This window comes from Neofelis nebulosa, chromosome 8 (genome assembly GCF_028018385.1).
Source record: "Neofelis nebulosa isolate mNeoNeb1 chromosome 8, mNeoNeb1.pri, whole genome shotgun sequence".
Lineage (NCBI taxonomy): Eukaryota > Metazoa > Chordata > Mammalia > Carnivora > Felidae > Neofelis > Neofelis nebulosa.
The window spans coordinates 79,323,909-79,351,552 of record NC_080789.1 but is presented as its reverse complement, the minus strand read 5'-3'; the positions used below and the strand labels follow the sequence as shown (position 1 = coordinate 79,351,552).

Here is a 27,644-nt window from a genome sequence, read left to right as displayed (position 1 = left end):
AAAAAATTAGAAATATATGTAATTTATTTATATATTTACAAATACATGTAATATACATATAAAATGTCAATATCCACAGAGTGATACTCATTTGCATCTCTATCTGACCTAAATTCATTTGCATCTCTATGCATGAAAATCACTTGCATTACAACCAGTTTTCTACAATTTATAGAGTTGTAAAATAGCTGAAAATAACAAGAGAATCAGATTAACCCTAGCCAGGACACCTAGGCAATGCCTAGTATTCCAGGCAGTAATTCTTTTCCCACTTCAAAATCTTTCACATTTTTTCCCTGAGAAATTCAACTCCAAATTAAAAGATTTAACAACCTACATGGGCTATTTCTCAACAAATATTGGTGACAATGAAAATATTCCCACCTCCACATACCTATTTCTCTTCTCTTCACCATTGCTAAATTTAGGTTAAGTCTGCAGAGTTCAGGTCATTTAAAATTTAAGTTTAGTGTAATAATTTAAGTGTTAGGAGTATCAGTTTTAAAAAGGATCATATTTGGATTCAGCATCACCAGAAAGCAATTTATAATTCTTCCACTGACAGTTAAGATCTTGAACAAATCTGTACCTCCTTTCAGTAGTTTGCAACAGGCAGAAAAGAAGCATCACAAAGGCTAGGATAAGGTAAAATTAGTCTTTTTCTACTAATCACTCTGTTATAGGCCTCTTCCTTGTCTTCTGAGAACAAGGGTATTGCAAGATTGGATAAGGCAATGATCCCAACAATATAGGCAGAATTTTTCTTCCATAAAGAATCTGAAGTTTCACGGAGTTCTTCAAGTTGTATTTAATTTAAGACAGGGGTAAATCTGTGTCCAAAGCAGCCAAATCTGATTATGAGTAGGGGAGTCCTCAGGGATTTCCAAGATCATCTAATTTTTCAATTCCATTTTAAAGCAAATCCCTCCTGATTAATTTGGCTGGTGTGATATTTCAAAAAAGGAAAGCATGGGGCGCCTGGGTGGCTCAGTCGGTTAAGCGGCCGACTTCGGCCCAGGTCATGATGTCGCGGTCCGTGAGTTCGAGCCCCGCGTCGGGCTCTGTGCTGACAGCTCAGAGCCTGGAGCCTGTTTTGGATTCTGTGTCTCCCTCTCTCTGACCCTCCCCCGTTCATGCTTTGTCTCTCTCTGTCTCAAAAATAAATAAACGCTGGGGCGCCTGGGTGGCTCAGTCGGTTGAGCGTCCGACTTCGGCTCAGGTCACGATCTCACGGTCCATGAGTTCGAGCCCCGCGTCGGACTCTGGGCTGATGGCTCAGAGCCTGGAGCCTGCTTCCAATTCTGTGTCTCCCTCTCTCTCTGCCGCCCCCCCCCCCATTCATGCTCTGTCTCTCTCTGTCTCAAAAATAAATAAATGTTAAAAAAAATTTTTTAAATAAATAAATAAATAAATAAACGCTAAAAAAAATTTTAAAAAAATAAAAAAAAAAAGGAAAGCATATTTCTGAGTCAAAGGACTAAGGGGACCAGTTGTTGGCTGGGTGACAAGAAGTGTCTGAGGGCTGTTGGAGATGCCTACCAAGTGGATTGTTCATTTTCTTTGAGAAGACAGGGGTGGATATGGTGGTTTACCATTAAAAAAATACATAAAAAATACTGCACCTATAGGAAAAGTGTACTTTGGGCTACTATGAGTAAATGACAATTCTCCTTGTCAGTTTATGGGAAAAAATTGTATTAGGGTTCTCCAGAGAAACAGAACTATTTGAATATACATATCCTGTATACTCAAAGAGAGAGATTAATAGGAATTGCCTCACAGAACTTCTGAGGCTGAGCTGTCTCACGATCTCTTGCCTACAAGCTGGCATGTTAATGTAAAACTTCTTTCTCTGATATCAACACTTTTATACTATTTCTCTTAACACAGAGCAGTATTGAAGCAAGGAAAGATACAGATGTAAAAATAAAAGCTAAATATTTCACAATATTTATTATTTTGTGTCTGAGAAGATGTAAAGTATCTATCTTAAATAAATTTAATCTCAAATGCACCATCTGAGCCAGATGGAAGATAGATGCCACTGAATCTAGAGGAAAGTCTGATGAAACACTGAATGCTCAGAAACCAGGACTCAAGCTGTGACGTTATCGCCTCTGCTGCCCCTTTCAACCAGCTGCCCCTTTAGCTTCCCAGCTCTGCCCTTGTGCACCCTTCTTCACTTTCTCCATTGTCAAAGAACCTCACTTCATTCCCTTTGAAAAAGGAGACAGCTCAGAGGAGAAGAGGGTGAGCAGGGTTGGATCTGGATTTGAAGGTGATTTGAGGAAGAAGAAAGGCCTGCTCTCTATAAAAAAATTACTATTAGAATCACTCTTTGGGGATACGACTTTGTCTCTAGAAAGGTCCTGTAAAAAGTAAATAGGTATGTTTCTTGAAAAGCTTAACACACCAACCTTTTGCCAACAATAACAAGAACAATCTTCTATTCCATTTAGCTCTTTTTTGTTGTTGTTTTTTTGGTTTTGGTTGTTGTTTTTGTTTTAATGAACATGGCTTATTATTGTTATTATTCCAAAGTGTAATCTAGGATTAATGGTATGCAAGGTAAATCAACTTGAGTATAGGTAAGTCAACCAATGATTAAAACAGGGATAAATGTGAACTGTCCCAGACATCCCAACATATAGTCTCTCCATATAGAACTTTTCCACTATATTTACATTTGTAAAATTACAGTTTTCTTTTTCATTAGATTTTCCTCCCTAATAGCACATTACAATGTACTACCTTGCAATCTTCTTTTTTTTGTTGTTTTGATCTTTTGTCTTTATTGTTTACCTAGTCATGATTTAAGACATTTGTCATGCTAGTATATAAAAATCTGCTTAATTCCATAGTTCCACTGCTCACTGTAATGGCCATTCATCTTGTTTCCAATTTTTCATTTTATAAACAAAGCTAGGGTTTTCACATTTTCAGTTTTTTTTTATTTAAAAAAAAATTTTTTTAATGTTTATTTATTTTTGAGACAGAGAAAGACAGAGCATGAATGGGGGAGGGTCAGAGAGAGAAGGAGACACAGAATCTGAAACAGGCTCTGGACTCTGAGCTGTCAGCACAGAGCCCGACATGGGGCTCGAACTCACGGACCGCGAGATCATGACCTGAGCCGAAGTTAGACACTTAACCAACTGAGCCACCCAGGCGCCCCCACATTTTCAGTTTTAACAGAACCTCCCAAGTTGTCCACCAAAAGGGCTATGCCAATTCACATTCCCATCTGCAATGCAAAAAGCACATACTGATTTACACTCTTGTTGACAGATGATATTATTAAACTTTAACATTTTGTCAACCTATATGATCAAAAACTGATAAATCATATTATTTTAATCCATTTTTATTTTAGCAAAGTAGAACATATATTTTTTTACCATTTTATTTCATTTATTTTTTAATTTACATCCAAGTTAGTTAGCATATAGTGCATCAATGATTTCAGAGTAGATTCCTTAATATCCCTTACTCATTTAGTCCATCCCCCCTTCCACAACCCCTCCAGTAACCCTCTGTTTGTTCTCCATATTTAAGAGTCTCTTATGTTTTGTCCCCCACCCTGTTTTTATATTATTTTTGCTTCCCTTCCCTTATGTTCATCTGTTTTGTATCTTAAAGTCCTCATATGAGTGAACTCATATGATATTTGTCTTTGACTGACTAATCTCACTTAGCATAATACCCTCTAGTTCCATCTACGCAGTTGCAAATGGCAAGATTTCATTCTTTTTGATTGCCCAGTAATAATCCATTGTATATATATAAACCACATCTTCTTTATTCATTCATCCATCGATGGACATGTGGGCTCTTTCCATTCTTTGGCTATTGTTGATAGTGCTGCTATAAACATTGGATTGCATGTGTCCCTTCGAAAAAGCATACCTAGGGGCGCCTGGGTGGCACAGTCGGTTAAGCGTCCGACTTCAGCCAGGTCACGATCTCGCGGTCCGTGAGTTCGAGCCCCGCGTCAGGCTCTGGGCTGATGGCTCGGAGCCTGGAGCCTGTTTCCGATTCTGTGTCTCCCTCTCTCTCTGCCCCTCTCCCGCCCGTTCATGCTCTGTCTCTCTCTGTCCCAAAAATAAATAAAAAAAACATTAAAAAAAAATTTAAAAAAAAAAAAAAAAAAAAAAAAAAGAAAAAGCATACCTATAGCTCTTGGATGAATACCTAGTAGTACAATTGCTAGGTCATAGGGTAGTTCTATTTTTCATTTTTTGAGGAACCTCCATACTGTTTTCCAGAGTGACTGCACCAGTTTGCATCCCCACCAGCAGTGCAAAAGAGATCCTCTTTCTCTGCATCCTCACCAACATCTGTTGTTGCCTGAGTTGTTAATGTTAGCTATTCTGACAGGTGTGAGGTGGTATCCCATTGTGGTTTGATTTGTATTTCCCTGATGATGAGTGATGTTGAACATTTATTCATGTGTCAGTTGGTCATCTGGATGTCTTCTTTGGAGAAGAGTCTATTCATGTCTTTTGCCCATTTCTTCACTGGATTATTTATTTTTGGGGTGTTGAGTTTGATAAGTTCTTTACAGATTTTGGATATTAACCCTTTATCTGATATGTCATTTGCAAATATCTTCTCCCATTCTGTCAGTTGCCTTTTAGTTTTGCTGATTGTTTCCTTTGCTGTGCAGAAGTTTTTATTTCGATTAGGTCCCAATAGTTCACTTTTGCTTTTGTTTCCCCTGCATTCAGAGACGTGTTGAGTAAGAAGTTGCTGCAGCCAAGATCAAAGATATTTTTGCCTGCTTTCTTCTCGAGGATTTTGATGGCATCCTATCTTATGTTTAGATCTTTCATCCATTTTGAGTTTATTTTTGTGTGTGGTGTAAGAAAGTGGTCTAGGTTCATTTTTCTGCATGTTGCTGTCCAGTTATCCCAGCACCATTTGCTGAAGAGACTACCTTCATTCCATTGGATATTCTTTCCTGCTTTGTCAAAGATTAGTTGGCCATACGTTTGTGGGTCCATTTCTCGGTTCTCTATTCTGTTCCATTGATCTGAGTGTCTGTTCTTGTACCAGTACCATACTGTCTTGATGATTACGGCTTTGTAATACAGCTCAAAGTCCGGGATTGTGATGCTTCCTTCTTTGGTTTTCGTTTTCAAAATTGTTTTGGCTATTTGGGGTATTTTCTGGTTCTATACAAATTTTAGGATTGTTTGTTCTAGCTCTGTGAAGATTGCTGGTGTTATTTTGATAGGTATTACATTAAATATGTGGGTTGTTTTGTGTAGTATTAACATTTTAACAATATTTGGTCTTCCTGTCCAGGAGCATGGATTATTTTTCCTTTTTATGTGTGTATGTCTCCTTCAATTTCTTTCATAAGCTTTCTATTGTTTTCAGTGTATAGATTTTTCACCTCTTTGGTTAGATTTATTCCTAGGTATTTCATGGTTTTTGGTGCAATTGTAAATGGGATCAATTCCTTGATTTCTCTTTCTGTGGCTTCATTGTTGGTATATAGGAATGCAACTGATTTCTGTGTATTGATTTTATATCCTGCAACTTTGCTGAATTCATGGATCAGTTCTAGCAGTTTTTTGATGGAATCTTTTGGGTTTTCCATATAAAGTATCATGTCATCTGCAGAGTGAAAATTTGTTTGACCTCTTCTTGGCTGATTTGGATGCCTTTTATTTCTTTGTGTTGTCTGATTTCTGAGACTAAGACTTCAAATACTATGCTGAATAACAGTGGCGAGAGTGGACATCCCTGTATTGTTCCTGACCTTAGGGGGAAAGCGCTCAGTTTTTCCCCATTGAGGATGATATTAGTGTTGGGTTTTTCATATATGGCTTCTGTGCCTACTTTCTTGAAGGAATGCTGTATTTTGTCACATGCTTTCTCTGCATCTATTGAGAGAATCATGTGGTCTTTGTCCTTTCTTTTATTGATGTAATGAATCACATTGGTTGTTTTGCAGATATTGAACCAGCCCTACATCCCAGGTATAAATCCCACTTGGTTGTGGTGAATAATTTTTTTAATGTATTGTTGGATCCGGTTGGCTAATATCTTGTTGAGGATTTTTGCATCCATGTTCATCAAAGAAATTGGTCTATAGTTCTCCTTTTAAGTGGGGTCTCTGTCTGGTTTTGGAATCAGGGTAATGCTGGCTTCATAGAAAGAGTTTGGAAGTTTTCCTTCCATTTCTATTTTTTGGAAGAGTTTCAAGAGAATAGGTGTTAACTCTTCCTTAAGTGTTTGGTAGAATTCCCCTGGAAAGCCATCTGGCCCTGGACTCATATTTTGGGAGATTTTTTTACTATTAATTTGATTTCTTTACTAGTTGTGGGTCTGTTGAAATTTTCTATTTCTTTCTCTTTCAGTTTTGGTAGTTTATATATTTCTAGGAATTTGTCTATTTCTTCCAGGTTGCCCATTTTATTGGTGTATGAGTGCTCATAATACTCTCTTATTATTGTTTTTATTTCTGCTGTGTTGGTTGTGATTTCTCCTCTTTCATTCTTGATTTTATTTATTTGGGTCCTTTCCTTTTCTTTTTGATCAAATTGAATTTGACTATGATATGCCTTGTAGACAGTCGGTTTTTGTTGAGTCTTATGGGGGTCTTCTGTACTTCCTGGATTTTGATGTCTGTGTCTTTCCCCAGGTTAGGAAAGTTTTCTGCTACGATTTGCTCACATAACCTATCTACCCCTTTCTCTCTCTCTCTCTTCATCTTTTGGGACCCCTATGATTCTGATGTTGTTTTTTAATGAGTCACTGATATCTCTAACTCTTTTTTTTTAATTTTTAAAAAATGTTTTATTTACTTTTTTAAGACAGAGAGAGACAGAGCATGAATGGGGATGGGCCAGAGAGAGAGGGAGACACAGAATCTGAAGCAAACTCCAGGCTCTGAGCAAGCGGTCAACACAGAGCCCGATGCGGGGCTCAAACTCATGAACTGTGAGATCATGACCTGGGCTGAAGTCGGATGCTCAACCGACTGAGCCACCCAGGTGCCCCAGATTTCTCTAATTCTTAAATCATGTTCTTTTGCCTTAGTCTCCCTCTTTTTTTCTGCTTCATTATTCTCCATAAGTTTGTCCTCTATATCGCTGATTGGCTGCTCTGCCTCATCCATCCTTGACGCTGTGGCACCCAATCAAGATTGCAGCTCAGTTACATTTTTTATTTCATCCTGACTAGCTTTTGCTTCTTTTATCTCCGCAGAAAGGCCTTCTAATGTATTTTTGGCCCCAGCTAGTATTCTTATTATCATGATTCTAAATTCTAGTTCAGACATCTTGCTTGTATCAGTGTTTATTAAACCCCTGGCTGTTGTTTCTTCCTGCTCTTTCTTTCCGGGTGAATTCCTTCATTTCATCATTTTGAAGGAAGAATAGTAATTAATAAGGTAAAAAATAAAAAAATTTAAAACAACACACACACACACACACACACACACACACACACACACACACAAATAAATGATGCTAGATCCTAAGTGTGTTTTGGTCTGAGTTTTGAAAGGAGCTTGATAGATTAGAGAGAAAAGCAAGAAAAAAGAAAAAATTGAAAATTTGAAAAAATGAATACAATGAAATAGAATAAAAGGAAATTATGGAAGTAAAATAGAATTTGAAAATTTTACAAAAACTAAAAAATATAGTAGAAAAAATTAAAGAAAAATATTTTTAATAAAAATTGAAAAAAATAAATTTTTTCTTTTTCTGTATTCAAGAAAAAGAAACGAAATGACAAAAGAAAAAAGGAAAAGAAAAAAGAAAAGAAAAGAAAAGAAAATTGAATAGATGGAGCAGCAAACAGACTGAAATACGATTGAAATTACATAGTTTTCCCCTAGAAGTCAAACTATGAAGCACTTTATAGTCCGTAACTAAGCATGCTGAGAGATTAGTGTTCCTGAAGAGCGAGGTTGGCCCAGTTGGGTGGGGCTTAGTGTAATGGCTCCATTCTCCACTAGGTGAGGCTGCTTAGCTTACTGGGGTGGATTGTTGTGACGCTTGTAGGTATGTTGCACATGCGCAGGAGCTGTGAAAATGGCGTCCCCCAGCTACCCAGTCTCTAGTATGGGAACACTGTCCTCCCCAACCAGCAATCGTACACATGTCCTTTGTCTCTGGCTTCTGTCCAAAAATCCCTGCTTTCACACTGTCCGTGACCAAGCCATCAGGTTGCCAGGCAGCACCTCCCTCCTGAGTTTTATTTCAGATGCAGCTGTGTTTCCCGACCCCTCACTTCTGAGGGGCAACTGCAACTTTGCTGTTCTGACCTGCATGGGAGGGTCTCACCAAGCAATGACGGGGTGCTGGCCGCACCCAAGAACGTTCGTGGAACCGTGCTGCTGCTGATGCCCAGAGACTGCGGCTGGGTGCCAGCCAACCCCAGAAAAAGTTCATGCAATCATGTAGCAGAAGTGTTTCAGGGATTATGGCAAATCACAACACATATCTGGCGCTAGGCTTCACCCTTAACGTCCTCGCTCTAACACCAGTGGATGCGGCCGTTCTTGGGGGTCTGCTTTGCCCAGGGGGAGGCCACACTGCCTCTACCAGATGTCCTCCCAACAGGGCAACCGCCTCTCCCCATGTGTCCCGAAGACCCCAGACTTCACTGTCCTCCTAAGGATTTGCCCTTCCCACCAGAGCACCGCCAGGTATGGAGCTGCAGAGTTTCAGACTCCGCACTCCCCCTGTTTAGAGTCTTAATGGCATTTAAATCCTCCTTTCTCCATTTTTTGTTCAGTCCCTGTGGCTCTTTCCGCTTTTCCACTTTCTCTCCAGCTGCTTTTTTCTTTGGGGGGGGGGGGGAGGGGGGTGCTTTTCCTGTACTCTCCCCTGGTCTTCCTCCTCTCTCTGCAAGCAAATTCAGCTCCCTGCCCTCCATGGCTTCTCTCTACCCCAGTTCGCCACTCCACACCTAGTACCTGCTGAGTTCTGTTGTTCAGGTTGTGCATATTGTTGTCCTAATACTCAAATCAATTTTCTAGGTGTGCAGGATGGTTTAGTATTGATCTAGCTATATTTCATGGATGTGAGATGCAAAAAAAACCTTCCATGCTATTTCCCCATCTTGGCTCCTTCCTATTCTATTTAGCTCTTAACTTGGAAGTTGTGATGGTTAATTTTATGTATCAACTTGCTTAGGCTGTGAGGTGCCTACATATTTCGCCAAAAATTACTCTGGGTGTTGCTGTGAGGTGTTTTTTTTTTTTTTTTTTGGATGAATTTAACATTTATGTTTTTATTTTTGAGAGAGAAAGAGAGACAGAGCATGAGTGGGGGAAGGAGAGAGACACACACACAGAATCCAAAGCAGGTTCCAGACTCTGAGCTGTCAGCACTAAATACTAACTAAATACAATAACATTTAGCAGTGCTAACTTTCAGGGAGCTTGAAAGAGTTAATACATTTGCAATCTTCAAGATAAATTAAGCAATCAAGCACCTTGGGAAATCTAATTTGTGTACATATAATAATTAATATTTTCAAATATAAAGCCATTAAACAGAGAAGTTTGGGGGCCAAGCAGAAGACTTAGGCAGTTGAATATTGTTGGCAGAAACAGTTGAAACACGTGCAGAGCCCAGAAACTAATAATCAGACCCAAGCGATCCACTTGAAAGAGAAGGAAGAGGAATTTGCTCCACATCTCCCAATCATCTCAAGAGTTTAACTAGAAACTAGAATTAGAAGAAATGTTTCAGAAACCAACTTAGCCCCCAGACCCAAGCGGAAAGTCGAACCTGGGACTTTTCCTAAGTGCAAGCTGAGCAACTGGCAGGCGGCAAAGAGAAACAGACCTTGGCGCCCCTGAACAGACTGCGCGGGGCGAGCAGGAAGCCCTCGGCCAGGAGACCCTTTCTCTTGGTTTTGGGAAGGTGCTTGGGGCAGCTCCGTCTCCCCCACGGCCTCCTCCACGCGGAGGCTGCAGGCGCGGGGCGCAGGCAGGTGGGGGACAGAAAGGCCCGGGGAGGAAGCGCGGACAGGGCGGCGGGACACGAGCGCGGGCGCCGGGCGGGAGAGCGTGTCTCCGGGCGCCGCCGCCTCTGTTGTCCGGGGTGCTGAAAGCCGGGAACTTGCCGGGAAGCGGAGGCCACTTTTCCCTCTCCCGGAGCGCGGGGGGGGGGGGGGGGGGGTTCGGGGTGCGCACCTGCTAAGCCCGCCCTGGCCCTGGGCCCGGAGGTTCCCACTGACGAGGCCCTCCCCAACCTCGTTGGTGGGCGGGGGGGGGGGGGGGGGGGGTGAGGGTGCATGATTGGGGGGCGGCCCGGAGCGCCAGGCAGGACCCCGGGGACGCGGGCGCCCGGGGCTGAGTGTGGAGACGAGCCGGGCGGGGGGGGGGGGGGGGGGGGTACGGGAGTGGGGGGGGGCGGCTCTAGTCCGGGGATGGAGGGGGGGGGCAGGTGGAGGCGAGAGCTAGTGGGGCATGCGCAGTGAGGCGGAGGAGGTGGCGATGGCCCGGGGAGGCGGGGGGACTGCTGTTTATTTGCAGCTGGGCCAACTCGGCGGCGCAGGCGGCGGCGGAGCGCGGGGCGCCAGCGGCGGGTCCAGCTGCCGCCGCACCATGCCCGAGCCCACCTCCGGGCAGCCGCCGCGCGCCGCGGGGCCCCGGTCGGGGAGGATGCCAGACGCCCGGGAGCGGCCAGGGCAGCGGTGGTGGCGGCGGCGGCGCGATGGTAGTGACAGGCTGTGCCCGAGGCGGCGGCGGCGGCGGCGGCGGCGGGGACCGCGCGCCCTCCCGGCGGCGGGGCTGCGGACTCGCGCCGGCCGGGGCCGCGGCGCTGCTGGCCGGGCGAGCTGCCTGTGCTACGGCCGCTCCCTGCAGGGCGAGTTCGTGCACGACGACGTGTGGGCGATCGTGAACAACCCCGACGTGCGGCCCGGCGCCCCCCTCCGCTGGGGCATCTTCACCAACGACTTCTGGGGCAAGGGCATGGCCGAGAACACCAGCCACAAGTCCTACCGACCGCTCTGCGTCCTCATCCTCAAATTCGCGAGTGGACGGAGAAGTAATGAGGCTGGCTTAAGGAGAGTTTCTATTTCCTGCTGCCCCGCCCGTCCCTTCCAGGCCACCCTCCTCTCCCGGCTGTCCACGCCACTATGCTCCCTGGTACTCTGCCCGCTTTTCTGAGCTTCTGGGACGGCTCGGAGGCCCGAGCTGGGGATTTGGGACAGGTTCCCCAAGTGTATGCGCTCTCGGTGGATTGTTCTCCCTGGATAGAGCTGGCGGGCGGGCTGAAGGAGCCTTAAAGTCACCTGCAGGCACCCTGGTTCCCACCCCCCTCCCCCGCTCCGCCCAAGTGAACCACATGAACCGGCCCTAGTACAGCCCGCTTCAGAGGCATCTATGGAAGGGGCCAGGGTGAGGGGTTCGCTGTTTTCAGGGTGGTTAATTTCTTAGTGTCTTGTGGGTAATTTTGCAAATGGGGGACCTTTGTGAACCTCTTTGAAGTCTAGTTCCATCTCTGGAGCAGGTGGTTGGGATTTGCCAACTGCCTGGGTTTGGGGGAGAAGCAGAGGTGTCAAAAACTGTAGAGTCTGAGATTTTACCCTTCTTACAAGCAATTACCCTTGCCACATTTTATAGATGCTAGCAGAAGACAGAAGCAGCCTGGGTCAGACGAAAAGTAGTTTATCACTATTACTCAAGACAGAATGGTCAGTATGAGCCACCTGTTCAGGTGCTTCTCCTTGTCCCCCTTCCCCCCACCTCCCGCAGAGTCCCATGTGGGTGATGCAGAGATGGCCTAAGTGGATGTTTCACATAAAGTGGGTCTGTGTCACAACCAGTGAACCCCAGTTTTTTAGCAATCACCCTCCCTACCAACCTTTTTCCCAGAGCTCAGGAAACAAATCTGGTCTCTGTTCCAAAGGGAGACACTATCTCAAATATTCTTGAGAAGATAGTCTAGGACAAAAACTGTAACAAGAGGTACTGAAACGACAGGGAGAATTTCCTCCAACAGGAAACAGAAGTGTACCCCAAATCACCTTCTAACCTTGGATGCCCTCCCATCCTCCAACCTGACAACACCACTAAAAATCAAGACCCTCTTGGCATTCCATACAAACTAGTTTTTCCTTTAGAAATTTGGAATTACTGTTCATTTCTGATGTGAATGATGTGGATAATTTAAAGCGTAAGGGGAATCCATAGGTTTTTAGGATGGAATATTCAATTTAAATGAGACCTAACCCTAGACTTTTCATTTTTTAACAAATTTTTTTAACATTTATTCTTTTTTTTTTTTTTTTTTTTTTGAGAGACAGAGACAGAGCATGAGCAGGGAAGGGGCAGAGAGAGAAGGAGACACAGAATCGGAAGCAGGCTCCAGGCTCTGAGCTGTCAGCACAGAGCCCAACGTGGGGCTTGAACTCATGAACTGCGAGATCATGACCTGAGCTGAAGTCAGACGCTCAACCGATTGAGCCACCCAGGCACCCCTAGACTTTTCATTTTAGAGAAAACGTCAAAAACTGACTGTTGTAAATTATTTGCAAAACACATGTTATATTAGTTATTCAGAGAAGTTTGGAGTGAAGGGAGACTGGTAAGTCATGCTTTAGAGTCTGAGTGTGGGGCAGGGATGGAGGACTGTGATATGTAAAGAAGGGGTCATGTTATTGGGTGATGGGGGTGTTGTGTATATGTTGTAAATGAGTCTGAGTTGTGGGAGGTTTCTTATGAAGAAATCTTTCATGATCAATAAATTCTTTTCATCTTCCTCTGGAGCCACTTGCTTGGCTCCTTTGAGGACCTAGTTATCCTATTTTTAAAGAAAGAATGTTTGATGATGCCAAAGTAATGGCATTGTTTTTCTAAAAGCACTAGGTGTTTTCTGTTCCAAAGTATTCTGTAGGATCTGAGCTCTGGTCACCTCTCCAACTTCGTCTCTACCTCACTCAGTTATTCCAAACCAACATCCGCGATCCCTCATTGTTCTTCATGCACACCCCATGTGCTGCCACCTCAGGGCCTTTGATGTGCTGTTCTTCCTGGAGAGTTCTTCCTGCAAATATTCATGTGTCTTACTCAGTCTTTGCTCTAACCTCCCATCCTCAGAGAGCCCTTCCCTGATTATTTTATCTCAAACAGTAAGGACTCCTCCCTGACTTCATCTGTACCCCGCACCTTGCTTTTTCTTCATTGGCACTTATCAGTATCAGGCATGAGATAACCAATGTTGATATGATGAGATAACTCCTCACTATCTGGCATGAGATAATCTAACCCTGCCCACCCCCCACCCCCCAGCCCCACTACCACGTAATCTCCATGAGGGCCACCCCTAACATCTAGAACCATCTCTGTCACACAAAATAGTTTATTTTTAAGTAGACTTATTCATTGATAAATGAATAATTTGAGGGGGGAGGATGTTCAACAACTTTCCAGATAATTTTTAAGACAAGACTGTCTTTTCTTTTTTTTAATGTAAGAAGAAAGTCTCTTTGGTCTTATTTCCTGGCTTCTTGCCAGGAAAAAAAAAAAGTGCTGCAAAAGAAAGTGGAGACAGCCTAGGAGTTCCCTGGACACATCCCAAGGATTTGGAGGGTCCTAATTATTGTCTGGCTCTGATTCAAGAGCACCTCTGCATCTGTGTCTCTCAGCCAAAACCTGCTCACTCTGACTGTCTGAGGAAGAGGAGGATCTTCAACGTTTCCACACTTTCCTCCTCTTGGACAGAGTATTAGAGCAGAGTAGTGGGGCTGGGGCAGAGAGCTTCCTAAATGTGTAAGGGTATAGTGATCACTTCCTTAGGTCAAACACAACCACAAGGGTTCTCTCCACACACTTCTGTCAGCAAACTGCCTTCCATTTGTGTTGGTGCCCAGTTTTCTGTGAGAAGTTGTCACTTTTTTTTGAGGCAAAAAAAAAAAAAAAAAAAAAAGAGGCAGCCATGAACTACTGTTTTCTGTCAGATTAAATGGAATGAAAGACCTGAAAATACCCTGTCCTCATAGGAATTAACATGCCCCTCTCTCCCCATCAGGACTCCAGCAAACACGCACCTCAAAGGAGAACTAGTTTACTGCTAAAACTAACTGCTTAGCAACCAGTTATAAAGACACTTGGTATTGATACGATCTAATTTTTTAATAGTCATTGATTTCCTTTTCTGAGGGTTTTCTTCTGGGACAGGCCACCGTCCACATGTGGTTAGTAGTGTTCTTTGTCCTCAGTTTCCACACCCTTTCTTTGTACCAGTTGTTACTCTGAATACTGAGGTGACAATAGTGGCAATAACCACCCCCGACCTTGGTCACGGGCCCCTCTCAGTCAGCTCCTCTTACCCTTACCCCATGTTTCCTCCCTCTGTGTGAGAATGTCATGTAGTATCTGTCTTTCTCTGTATGGCTTATTTCAATCTTATGCGGATCCTGAGAAACTTAACAGAAACCCATGGGGGAGGGGAAGGAAAAAAAAAAAGAGGTTAGAGTGGGAGAGAGCCAAAGCATAAGAGACTCTTCAAAACTGAGAACAAACTGAGGGTTGATGGGGGGGGGGGGGGTGGGAGGGAAGGAAGGGTGGGTGATGGGTATCAAGGAGGGCACCTTTTGGGATGAGCACTGGGTGTTGTATGGAAACCAATTTGACAATAAACTTCATATATTGAAAAAAAAAAAAAAGAATGTCATGTAGTAAGCTTGTATCACAACCATGAACTTTGCTTTCAGTTTGAAGTGCGCTGTATGTTTGCATTGGTGCCTGTGAATCACATCTTTTGGTACTTTCGATGCATGAAGTGCTGATGCTTTGCCTCTTTGTTTCTGGTACTGGAGGGAATACAGAAGAAGAGCAACCAAAACGATTAAGGGCCAGCGAGATTCACCTTAGAGGACAAACAAGAACTAGATGTTGTTATGTATTGGTTGAATGATCTAAGAAGACTACAGAAAACCACTTCTGAGCAGTTGAGCTGAGATGATGGCAAGAAATGCAGAAGAAGAAAGACCAGCAGCTTTAGAGGAAGACAGGAGAATCTGCTGTTTTTGGTATTGGGCTGTGGAAACACCCATAAAGCATTGTGGAACTCTTTATTTGAGACCCTGGAAACATATTTCAGTTTTTTCTTCACTGGATTTTAGCTTAAATTGCAAGTGGATGTATGTTGAGTTACCGGAGAGAGCTGGGTTTGGCTAGAAAGTGTTGCACTTAGCTCTCAGCATCCTGCCCTAAAACCTACAGATCTCTGAGCTCCCTCCACCTCTATTAAGTTAACATTTATGGAGCGTGGCTCAGGGAATATCTCCTTCATAACAAGCTCAAAAGTTGGGAACCACTGGTCATAATAATAGCCAACGCTAATTTATGTAGCGCTTATCAGGTACAGCATTTACTGTTTTAAATATTTCATCATTAAAACCTCATCACAGCTGCAAGAATTATTACTATTGCTACAGTGTTACAGATAAGGAAACTGAGGCACAAAGGAAACTGCCCACTGATGTAGCTAAGAAGCGTCAGAGCCAGGATTGCCCCTCACCTGGCAGGCTGACTGCTAACTCTGTGCTCTTAATCACCACGCCAGGCCATGAGGACAGTTAAACTTCGAAGTCCCATCGGCCTCATGAGGTGGATAAGCCAGGGGAAAAGGTTTATAATGCACTTCTATCAAAAGTGAAATGATCTTTTCTTATTGTTTCTTATTGTTTTCAAAAGTGAAATGATCTTTTCTTATTGTTTTTAAACAGAGGTGAATGAGGGTTTGGGGCCCCGTGTGTGCATGTGAAATGTGTGTGATTACTAGATTTATCCTCCGGTAACTTAATCACAGGGCTCATCTTTTTGTTTTGATAGTTAAAAACTGAGAGAGATTTAATTTTGAAAAGAGGCTTCTTTATTTAAAATAGCAAGAGGCTTTCATGAGAATTTTTATTGCTCTTCGAAAAAATTAGGCTGAGATTGCCTACCTGCGAAAGACTTCGGCTCCAGGCTTAACAAATTGAATATCAAAGAAGTGTTTTATACACATCTTTCTTGGTTGGTATTCTTTAAATGGTGAAGCTCATACTGTAGGCATTCTGCCTCATTTTGGGTTTTTGTTTGTTTGAGAGGGTTGTGGTTTTTGTTCGGGTGGCATTTTGTTAACCAGGATTCTTTTTTAAGCTATTGTGGCCATATTTTTCAACTCATACTATAGACCATAGAATAATAATATTCATCATAATGAACTGAGGCACTCCAAAAGCTTGAAGTATTTCCTACATGATCACAAATGAAGACTCTGCCTGTGGGAAGCTTATATTCTAGGAAAAGGAGGCAAAGAATAAACAAATGTATAAAGAAATGGCGGTAAGGATCTATTGACCTACTCTTCCAGACCATGAAGAGAATAGACAATAACGTAGAAAAACACAGCAAGAAAGAACATGCAGAGTGTGTTTTTTTGAAATGAATGAAGGAATGACAGGACAGGTATAACATAACATAACATAACATAACATAACATAACATAACATAACATCCAGACAACAGTGAGAGAGTTTGACTCTCACTTGGGAATGCCCACCCCAGTGCTTCTTTCCTTATATCTTGTATCACAGCTTCCCAGTAATACTCCTGCCTGCATCGGGTTTAGACCATCTTGACTCCCACCCTGAGCTATTTTCTGTCCCTCAGCCTGAGCAGAGATTCTCTAATCATCCAAAAAGGCATGAAAACTCCACTCACTTTGTATATGTCCTCTTCTCTGTGATGGAAAGAAGACTTCCCTATTGATTGGGATGATTAGAAATTCCTCAGGGAGACAAGGACACATTATGTCCTTCCTGTGTGTTAATATGGATTTACCGGAAGCCTCTGGGGAGCCATGTGATTATATGCACAGTTCCTGTTCTAGAAGAGTAACTATCTGCAGTGTTTACAGTGTACTGGCCCTTCGGAAATGGTCTCCAAGTGATTTTAAATAAATAGAAGTGAGTTAGATGCAGTGTTACTGAAGCATGTTATTTATTCTGGGCAGACTCTCTGAGGAAAGCTGACTTGATGTTGTGTTGAACTCCTCCCTTCACAAGGAGAAAGTTTTCCTGGGATGCTTGGTGAAGACCAGGAAAGAGTGAAGAGGGGAGGACAGAGGAAGATCTCCTCGGCTTTTGGGAGTTTGTTACAGTCCGTAAAAGCAGATGAGAATAGCGGTGTGGCTTTTACAAACACTCCTAGGCCTGGAATTAAAATTTAGGGACTGTTACCCTCAGGAACATCAGGATGGGTAGAACATTAATTAAAATGAAGAGACATTTGGAGTATTCCAAGCAAGGCTTCTTGACTTGGGCTTTAGGGTTTGGCCTGGGAGAGAGGTACTCTATGAATTCCTTGAAAATGCAAGCGAAGTGTTGTTCATGTGAGCACACATATTCTTCTGGAGAGAATATTCTTAGCCTTCATCACACAAAGGGATCTGTAAGAAACCACCTTGCTTTTCTCTCATCCCCTTGGGCATAGCTGCTTTTATATTCCCTGGTATAGGTCTCTCTTCCAGGGTTACAGTCTTCTTTTTATTTTAATCTGAGCTATTTTTCAAACAGAATTAAGAGAAAGATCTACTTTACCTAAAACACTAGGTTTCTTAGAGCGTGAAGAAGATAGTACCTATCTCTTCTCCCCCTTCTCTTTGTTCTCTGTTCCCATGACTTGCCTTGTTTTCCAAACTGTGGGCTCCTGAGAGCTTTTCTGGCAAATGGCCCTCTCTCCTGGGAATGGTGCCCTCTGGCATCAGTGAGCTCACTAATGCCTTCCTTTCTGGGCACTTTTCTTTTTTTTCTTTTTTTTTCCTTTAGAAAGAGAGAGAGCACTCAAACTGGGGAGAGGGGCAGAGGGAGAGAAAGAGAGACTCTTAAGCCAACCGCACACTCAGTGCCGAGCCCCACGAGGGGCTCGATCCCACAACCCTGGGACCATGTCCTGAGTCAAAAATCAAAAGTCAGATGCTCAACCGATTGAGCCATCCAGGTGCCCCTGAGCTGTTTTCCAAGGAGGTGGATGGAATTTTACATGGAACAAATGTTATTTACACTCATATTTGCCACAATCGGAAGGCTCTCAGTCTGTAAGGAATTGCTGTCAAGATTGTCAGTGAGAAAAAAAATGTTTTCACCCAACTACCTGCCCTATTTTTAAATGAGACACAGAGACTAAACCTAATAGAGTTAGAGATCCATAGAGTTGAGAAATAATCATTTCCAACTTCCAACTCAATACAGTCATTATTCCTTCGTTAAATACACTTTCATTTGGAACCTACTCTATGCTGAGTATGGAGGATACGATGATGAACAAGACAAAGTTTGAAAAAATTACTCACCATCTATTACTCATGTTACGTTTTAGAAATTGATTAGGTGCTATAATAGAGATGCATTCAGGGTGATATGGGACCTGAGATATTTTGCTTTTTTGATGTCATTTCAAGTGAGTGGTCACTGAGATTTTTGCCTGGATGCTTTTGGTTATCAAAGCACCTATCCTAGTTTCTAAATACCAATTCTTTCTTGACTGAGCTGAATTGTCTCTTGGTTACAAGTATATTGAGTATAAACACCCAAAATGTTAGGCTGGTGCATTAATTGAATGAAGTGAGGTTAACATTGGGTTATATATTCTAAGCAATATTGAACACATGAAAAAAGTACTTTCCTCTTTCAGGGGAAATATGCCTCTTTCCATTTTTCTTCTTGAGAAAGTCCTATTGGCCAGTGTTTTGATTTATCATGTTTGATAGTAATATAAACCCTGAAAATATTCCACTCTTCTCTTTACTGTGAGAAGAACATTAATGCATGAATAATGATACATGGCAGCTTTCAGTTAGAAACACAAGAGGATTTATAGAGATTATGGCACATCAGGAACATTTGTCTAAATGCATGCCCAGATAATCTATGCAGGCTGGCCCAGTGTTGCTAGCTCTTTTTATATTTCACAAGAAGCTAGAAGTAAGATTTTTCAAAATATAAAATCTGACTTTTCATGTTGGCATATTACACATAATAGCTAATCGAAATAAGTTCACAAACTAGACCTGGCCCTGGTACAGCCCATTTGCCACATATGAATAGACAATTGTCTTAGTAACTCCAAAGAGGAAACTTCCCCTTTGGGGCTTACTCAGAACAAACATATTCCTTCGGTATTGCTTTCATTCATTCATTCACTCATTCATTCATTCATTCTTCCATCTCTGTCCTCATGCCAAACATGATGCTAGGTGCTGGGTTTATAGATGAAATATGACAAAGACCATACCCTCAAAGAATTTGTTCTTAGTTCCATCTTTAATATTCTCTATGCTAAGCACTTTTTAAAGTTTATTTATTTATTTTGAGGGAGAGAGTGACTGGGGGAGAGGCAGAGTGAGAGGGAGAGAGAGAGAATCCCAAGCAGCTCAGAGCTGTCAGCTCAGAACCAATGCAGGGCTCAAACTGACAAACCGTGAGATCATGACCTGACCTGAAATCAAGAGTTGGATGCTTAACTGACTAAGTCACCCAGGCGTCCCTGTGCTGAGGCTTTTACCACACACTTAGAGCCTTGGAGAGTGATGTTTCCTCTCATAATCACCAGATTTTAACATTAGTCTGGAAGACTTAACCTCAAGAAGTATAAAACAATATAAATTTGGACACCATAAGGGCACTGAACCTAAATTCTCTTCTCTGAGGATAGGGACCTTGGGTCGTGTACTTCTCTCCAGGACTTTTGTGATTTCTGGAGCCATCCCACCACATATGGGCCTTCCTGATGGGGGATGGGAGGTTGGAGTTGCTTCCCCCAGTAACCCCCTGCCCTTTCCTTATCTCGTCTGGGTGGGCGGTACAGCAGTGGGTTATTCACACCACGGCTTAGTCTGGGTTAAGCCTCACTTCAGAGCAGATCCTACCCAGCATTTCATTTTTTTAGCCTCCGGTGGGAATATAATTACTTCCATTTATTTCAGTGGGAACAAAATGGAGTGGACAGCAAGCTCTCTTTTCTATTCCAATTAAATTGATTTGTTATCCTATAGTTTGAGATGTTCGAAATCTATAGGTTATAAGTTGTGGTATGTCAAGTGTTTAGAATTAGCCTATGGCGGGGCGCCTGGGTGGCTCAGTCTGTTAAGCGGCCGACTTCGGCCCAGGTCATGATCTCACGGTCCCTGAGTTGGAGCCCTGCATCGGGCTCTGTGCTGACAGCTCAGAGCCTGGAGCCTGTTTCAGATTCTGTGTCTCCTTCTCTCTGACCCTCCCCCATTCATGCTCTGTCTCTCTCTGTCTCAAAAATAAATAAACGTTAAAAAAAAAAGTTTTTAGAATTAGCATATGTCATCAACCAAATTACAAATCCACCATAATTATTTCCAATCATTCCAGTAGGAATGAAAATGGAGTGGTCAACAGGATCCCTGTTCTGTTCTATTTGGACTGATTTGTCAGACTATATATAGCTCAGAGTGTTTAAACTTCTGGAAATTGTAAGTTATGTATATAATCAGGAATTCTGTAACATTTTCAGACTTTCCCAGCAGATGGTTGTTATATTCCAGGTGTACCATGAAACCCAAGGTTTCCAGATCTATTCAGTAATAAGCCATGTTATTACAATTGTCTATTCTGTGTACAATTCTCACTTTTAGAAATGGAAGCATTTCTAAATGCACTGATATTTAACTTTTTCTTTGAAACTATGGAACATCTCCTAGAAAAATGCATACCTACCCAATATTCTGAACATAATTTTAAGATATATGAAACTATAGCAGGTAAAAAGAACAAAACTACAATGTTCTAATTACAGAATGATTGCCCTTCACTTCAAAACAGGAGGAAAGATAAGTATGGCCTCTACTGAAGGGAACAGCCCCATTTCTCAATATGAAAACAATTCTACTTTAAACGTAAAAGAAAGTTTTTGCAGTCTTGAGGGAATTTTTAAAATATCTTTTAAAAATAAACTTAGGGGCACCTGGCTGGCCCAGCAGGTTAAGCATCCAACTCTTGATTTCAGCTTAGGTCGTGATCTTGCAGTTTGTGAGTTCAAGCCCTGCATTGGGCTCCACGCTGAGAGTGTGGAGCCTGCTTGGGATTCTCTCTCCTCTCTCTGCCTCTCTCTGCCTCTCTCTGCCTCTCTCTCTCTCTCTCTCTCTCATTCTCTCTCCCTCTCTCAGTACAATTAAATAAATTTAAAAAATAAAAATATACTTAAAAACATAAATTTTACCAAATTGATAATGTTCAATGAAAAAAAATAGAAAATGAAGATAAACCATCCCAAAATAAGATTATTTATAGCCTCAAAACCAAAGAGAACTGCTATTAATATTTGATGTCTCTTTACTTTTTCTATGTACATAACACATTTTTACTGAAATAATTATAATTACTAAAATTATTAAGCATTTAATATATTCTAATCATGTTAGATGCATTGGCTTAATTAAACTCCGTACAACCATATTTGGTAGTTTCTGTTAATCTATTTTACACATGGTGGTATTGAGGCACAGAGAGGTATAGTAACTTATTTGGCTAGGAAATGCCACAATTGTGATTTGAACCTGGGAGCCTGACCCTAAAGACCATGCTCTCTCATGGTATTAATACTGTTTGAAAATCTTTTTATTCACTTAAAAATTTATTTTGGACATCTTCCCATGTCATTAAAAATTATATAACTACATCATTTTAAAACAATTGTGTAGTGTTTATTCACAAACATGTATCAACTGAGGGCTGATGGGGGATGGGAGGGAGGGGAGGGTGGGTGATGGGTATTGAAGAGGGCATCTTTTGGGATGAGCACTGGGTGTTGTATGGAAACCAATTTGACAATAAATTTCATATATTTAAAAAATTAAATTAAATTAAATTAAACAAACATGTATCATTATTTGTTGAATGCCCATTATTTGTTGAATTCATGATATACATTCTGGAAGTTGAGTCTTTTCTTATCTACTTAGTGATTAGGTTAGAATAGAGTTAAATTGCTAATAGACCTTATATTTACTTGTTATTTCTTAGTGAGCCACATTTCTTCTCAAATTAAAAGAATCTTGAACTTGATTTTTAGAAGTATGCGCCAGTGTTGTATTGAGGAATATTTCCATCCCATGGCTTCTTACCTCCTCTTATGCTCATTTGGTTTCTGGGGACCTGCACAATGCTGGTGAGAGAGACAGACATCATGGTGTTTGGGAGTGTGTTTGGTTTATGATCTCGTTTCCCTATCCCAAAGCTAGAGAAACTCTTATTTTCCTATTTTTATATCAAGTAGCAAGAATAATGTACAGAGACGTTCTCTTAACACACTGGATTTCAAATTTTCATTAAAAATATAGTACTAAACCTTTTGTCCAAATGTAATCTAATAGGGGACCCCATTGTAATAAATATTATTTATTTTGCTAGTACAAATGTATAAACTCAAAGTTTTAACACTTATTTATTATAAAATCAATCGGTAAGAACCACAAAGCTTTTTTGGTGAAGAAAAAAGTTTGGAATCGAAAAATACCTGTTAGCTGCAAACTTATATCTGTACCCAGTTTATTTCAGTCTTTATTTTGGCTGCACAGTATTGAGAAAACTCTTGCTTCACACAGACAAGTACTTGCAAAAGTTTGTTATGGCTTACCATGAATTTCTAAATATTCTTTACTTAGATCCAGACATATGAAAAAAAAAGTTTTAAGGATTTTGGTTTCAGAGTTGTGTCCTTAAACATAAATACCAACTACTTGCATTATTTATCTCAGAAATAATAGTAGAAAGTCCCAAGCACTTATGATAACCACTATTATTTCTAAAAAAAATACTATCAAAATGTATATCAGCTTGATTGTGGTGATTACTTCACAATGTGTTTGTATATCAAAACTTCAGGTTATTATACCTTAAATATATACATGTTTCATCTGTCACTTATACTTCAGTGAACCTGAAAACATATGATCAAAATGTATCATGCTAATTTATTTAGTTACATCAAACCTAACTAGGCTTCCAGCAACATAAGTATTCACGGAGCAGTTGTGTCTAATTGTTGCCTCTCATTGGAGTGTGTGTGTGGCTTGTACTCTGTTACACTACTTTACATGCACTGACACGGACAGGCCTGAGTGGTGAAGAGAGCTAGAACTCTATCTTCCTCATCAGGGACGCATTTTCGTTTAGAGTTTACATGAGGACACTGAGGTTTGTTGAGTTTAAGTGACTTGAGTTCAACCATGTAGGTGTGGATCTCTGTCATTATACTGTGAATCCTGGGCTCATTACACCTCTTTACAGCTTCTCCATGTGGATCCTGCAGCTTCTTGAGTGGGCATTTGTGGTGGCTGACTCAAGGCCTGGGTGGCCCTCTCTCTGAGCACCCCTAAAACCACTAGCTTTATCGTGAGCAGCAGCCCCTGACTATGGTGGTCCGTGAGCCTTGCCCGGGTCCACAGGTGTCGCTAACAGCCGAGTTGTACAAAATGTTAAGTACAGAGGGGGAAAAGAAAGGTGGTGGGAACGAGAAATGAGAAGCTGGTCCCATTGCTCTCTGTTGCATCTACTGTGAGAATGAAGACCATTCTCAGCAATCAGGCTGTCGACGTTCCAGAAAACGTCGACATCACTCTGAAAGGATGCACTGTTATTGGGAGGCGCCCCAGAGGAACCTGCAAAGGGACTGGGATCACATGAATGTGGAACTCAGTCTTCTTGGAAAGAAAAAGAAGAGACTGACAAATGGTACAGAAAGAGAAAAGAACTGGCTTGTGTTTGCACTACCTGTGGTCATGTATAGAGCACGGTCAAGGGTGTCACACCAGGCTTCCATAACAAGATGAGGTCTGTGTATGCTTACTTCCCCATCATCGTTGTTATTCAGGAGAATGGTTCTCTTGCGGAAATCCAAAATTTCTTGGGCGAAAAGTACATCCGCAGGGTTCAGATGAGGCCAGGTGTTGCTTGTTCTGTACCTCAAGCCCAGAAAGAGGAGGTAATTCATGAAGGAAATGGCCTTGAACTTGTATCCAACTCAGCTGCTTTGACTCAGCAAACCACAACAGTTAAAAACAAGGATTTCAGAAAAATTTTGCATGGTGTCTATGTTTCATCAGCACACTGATGAATAAGTTGTCCAGCCAGCTACAGAAATGGCAAGATGCCAAATAATTTTTAAGACTGATTTGTGATATTTTAATGATGAAATAAAAGCTATATTGATTTGGGACTTTTTCTTAGGAAAAAAGAGAAAGAGAGAGAGAGAGAGAGAGAGAGAGAGAGAGAGAGAGAGAGAGAGAGAGAGAGAGAAAGAGAAGCTGGTCTCTTTGTTGAGAGCGGTGAGCTGGGATCATCTGAGGTGCGTGGGGATGACACCTCCAGGACTATCCAGACTCATGATGCTGGCTCCCAGCAGGTGGATACACGCCTGCCCGAGACCTGTTTTTTTGTGGTAATTCAGCATGAGAATTAGGTGTAATTATGACTTTCAAAGATCCGTCTTGTATCCTGTGTGATTTGGCTTCAGGCAAACGATCACAGAAGGAAAGCTCTTGTGTTTATCACATACCACAATCACATGGCTGTCTCATAGCTGAAAATACACCAATGAAAAGCCACACACTTTGCCCTAAGCTCGTTTTCCTCATCCCCAGATGCTGCACCCTCTTCAGGTGCACCATCCAACCTATACTTTCCTTACAGCCTTCGTAGACCCTCTTACTCCTTCTCAGCGCGGTGTCCTTGGGCAGATACTTGTGGCTTGACAAGAAAGCAATGCGGCAAATAATAATTATCAAAGACACCAGTCATTAAGCCTGTTAGAACTGATGACATCAGTAATTAAGCCTATTAGAATGCCACAAACCGCACAGGAAGATCGGTTGATACTTTTTAGTCACATGTTCTATTCATATAAGAACTATATTTAGCAGGGTATTTTCATTTTAAAAAATTAAGCATATGCATTTTTATCTGTAGTTTTTAATGATGAGAATGGTGAAGGCATATTAGAAGTTTAAGCACACACTGCAATTTTCTTCCCCTATTAACTCCATAAATAGCAGCCATTTGATGTGCAGACTTTTAAGTTTTTAATGGCAGTAATTATAAGGCCTTATCTCTTTTGAACTTTTTCTTTGTTGCAATTGATTTATTCTCCTGCCTTTTTGGATTCATAATTTTATCTAAAAAAAAAAAAAAAAAGTTTCCTGACTTTATTCTCTTTGTCATGAAGAAGACAGACATGTTATTGAGTGGCAACAAGCTGGGATGAGTCATTACATTCTGATCACCTTCCTGCCAGGGCATGTAATCCTTGGAGACTTTTGAAGAGCTTGGCACTCTGTCGTTTCTCTGTAAATCCCAGGGAGTGAAATAGAGGCAAGGAACCCCATTATCACTTTGACTCGAGCTTGCATTTGACTGCAAAGGCCCAGGAGTGCCCTGAGAGCCGTGACTCAGAGGACCTCTCCTTACCTGGAATGAGAATGACTTTCCTCTCTTTAGTCTCAGCTGATGCAAGTAATTGCATTGTCTGCCTAACTTTCCAGAGACTGACCCTTTACCCCTCTTGATTCCCACTTCTTTCTTGTATCCACCTTATCTTTGCCTCCTAACTTCTTTCTGCTTTGCCTCACTGACAGCAGAAGGATTTGACAAGTGACTGCGCATGTGCTATCTAATTTGGTCTGGCCAGAGCTATTTTAATGTCCCCGTGAAGTGTGAAACTGTCCCCACTGAAGTCTCATCTCCTCTGGTCTCAGAACTCTCCAGCCCCCACTGTTACCTACACTCCTTTGTCTCTTCTTCATCCTGCCACTGTTGAACCAGGCAGTTTCTCAAAGAGGATAATTGTCTCTTTTGTTCTCTGAATAATCCTTCTTGACCTTCTTCATAATGAACTGACACAAGCCTTATGGAAGGGATAATACTGCCGGTATCTGGTTCAGAAGGCCTATAACTCATAGTTTCAAATTCTGTGCTCTTCAACACATTTGATGCTTACACCCAGCAGCTCTGCATATGGATATTGGGGAACATCATCAAAAAGAAGTGACTCTGGGCTGGGCCCAGGGAACTGAGAGGCTCTTCACTCCCTCTCCTGTCCTTAGAATGTGCTTCCCACTTGCCTTTTCCTCTCCCAAAGGCTGCTCCAAGGACATAGCCTTCAGCTGGCGATCTGGTATTAAAAATACCTACAGGGCATATGTAACTGAGCCCAGTTAGGGCCTCTTTATAAACTTTTAAGATTTGGAGCGTGGGCACAGGGATCCATTTGTCTTGCTTCCGGCCCAAGACAAGCCTCACATGTAAGTTCTCTTTGCTATTATTAAAACTGTCAAGTGCCAGCCTAGAGTGGCTTTCCTCTTTGTTCAGTCTCTCGCTGCCCTCCATGTATGTGAGACAGTTGCAGATTATACCAGGAAAGCTCCAGAGAGGATTGTGAACCAGTGGAAGCATTCATTCATTCAAAATGTACCCTATGTGTCTGGCAGTTTACTGGACATTAGGGATAAAGCCAAACACAAGGTACCTATGATTCCTGCTCTCAAAGAGCAGACATTTACATAGTAGTTACAGTATAGTTGATCATAATTGTGATAAGTGCTGCAGAGGGAAAGTTCAGAATGCCATGAAAGTATATCACAAGGAGACTGGCCAATAATAGTCAGTGTTTCTTGAGCACTGACACCTACTACCCAAGTCTCACAACAATCCCGTGAGACAAGGGCTGTTACTGTTTTCATTTTACAGAGGAGGAAACTAAGGCTTAAAGAATAACCAGCCCAAAGTGAACCAGTTGATGAGGGATATAGCCAGAGTTTGGACCCAAGTTTGTATGTCCCTACAGACTATGTCACGAATCTGTGTGCACCCCTACTCCCGTGGAAGGTACTCAGGACAAGAGTCAGGAGACCTCCTGGCACATCTACTGTCAAGGCTTACATCTGTACCATGAAACAGTTATGTTAGCTCAAGTGTTTTCAGTGTTTAGAGGGTCATGGTTTTGGGGCATGGGCACATAAAAGGTGGTAAAATGTTAAGATGTTCCTCTCATAGAGGGTGGATCTAGACAGGCACTATGACTGCTTTGACTAACAGAAAATGACAGAAGCTTCACTGTGCTCATTTCTATTCATTCCATAAGACACTGGAAGCTTCTACTTCCTGACTGTTGGAATGGTCATTCTGAGGGAAGTCAAACACCAGGTAAGAAGTCTGAGCACCCTGTGATTGCCATACTATGGAAAAGCTATGTTGAGAAAGAGAGACACCCAGCCTACCTTAGCTGTTATATCCATTGCAGCCCAGACACAGAAAAGAACGAAGAAACCATTTTGGTCATTCCAGCCCCGCCTGATTCAATAAGGAGAAAAGTTGAGGAAACAAGTTGACAGCCAGAACCAAGGCCCTAGGCATGAACAGCAGGCATAGCTATTTGAGTCACTCCAGCTGAAGTGCCAAACATCCTGGGATACACACAGGTTGTTCCCCCTGTGCCCTACCTGAATCCCTGACTCAGCACCGTGGGCCTAATAAAATGCTTGGTGTTTTATTCCACTAGATTCAGCACTGGTTTGTTATACAGCAGAGAATCTCCTTTGAGAATCTAATATAAGCAAAATTGCCATGTGATAGTATTATTTAGAAACATGGAAGGAAAC

General features: G+C 42.0%; 1 pseudogene; it reads left to right on the top strand.

Moving 5' to 3' along the window:
- The first annotated feature begins 23,553 nt into the window (after nucleotides 1-23,553).
- Nucleotides 23,554-24,103, top strand: LOC131483863 (large ribosomal subunit protein uL6-like; annotated as a pseudogene).
- The last annotated feature ends 3,541 nt before the right edge of the window (nucleotides 24,104-27,644 follow it).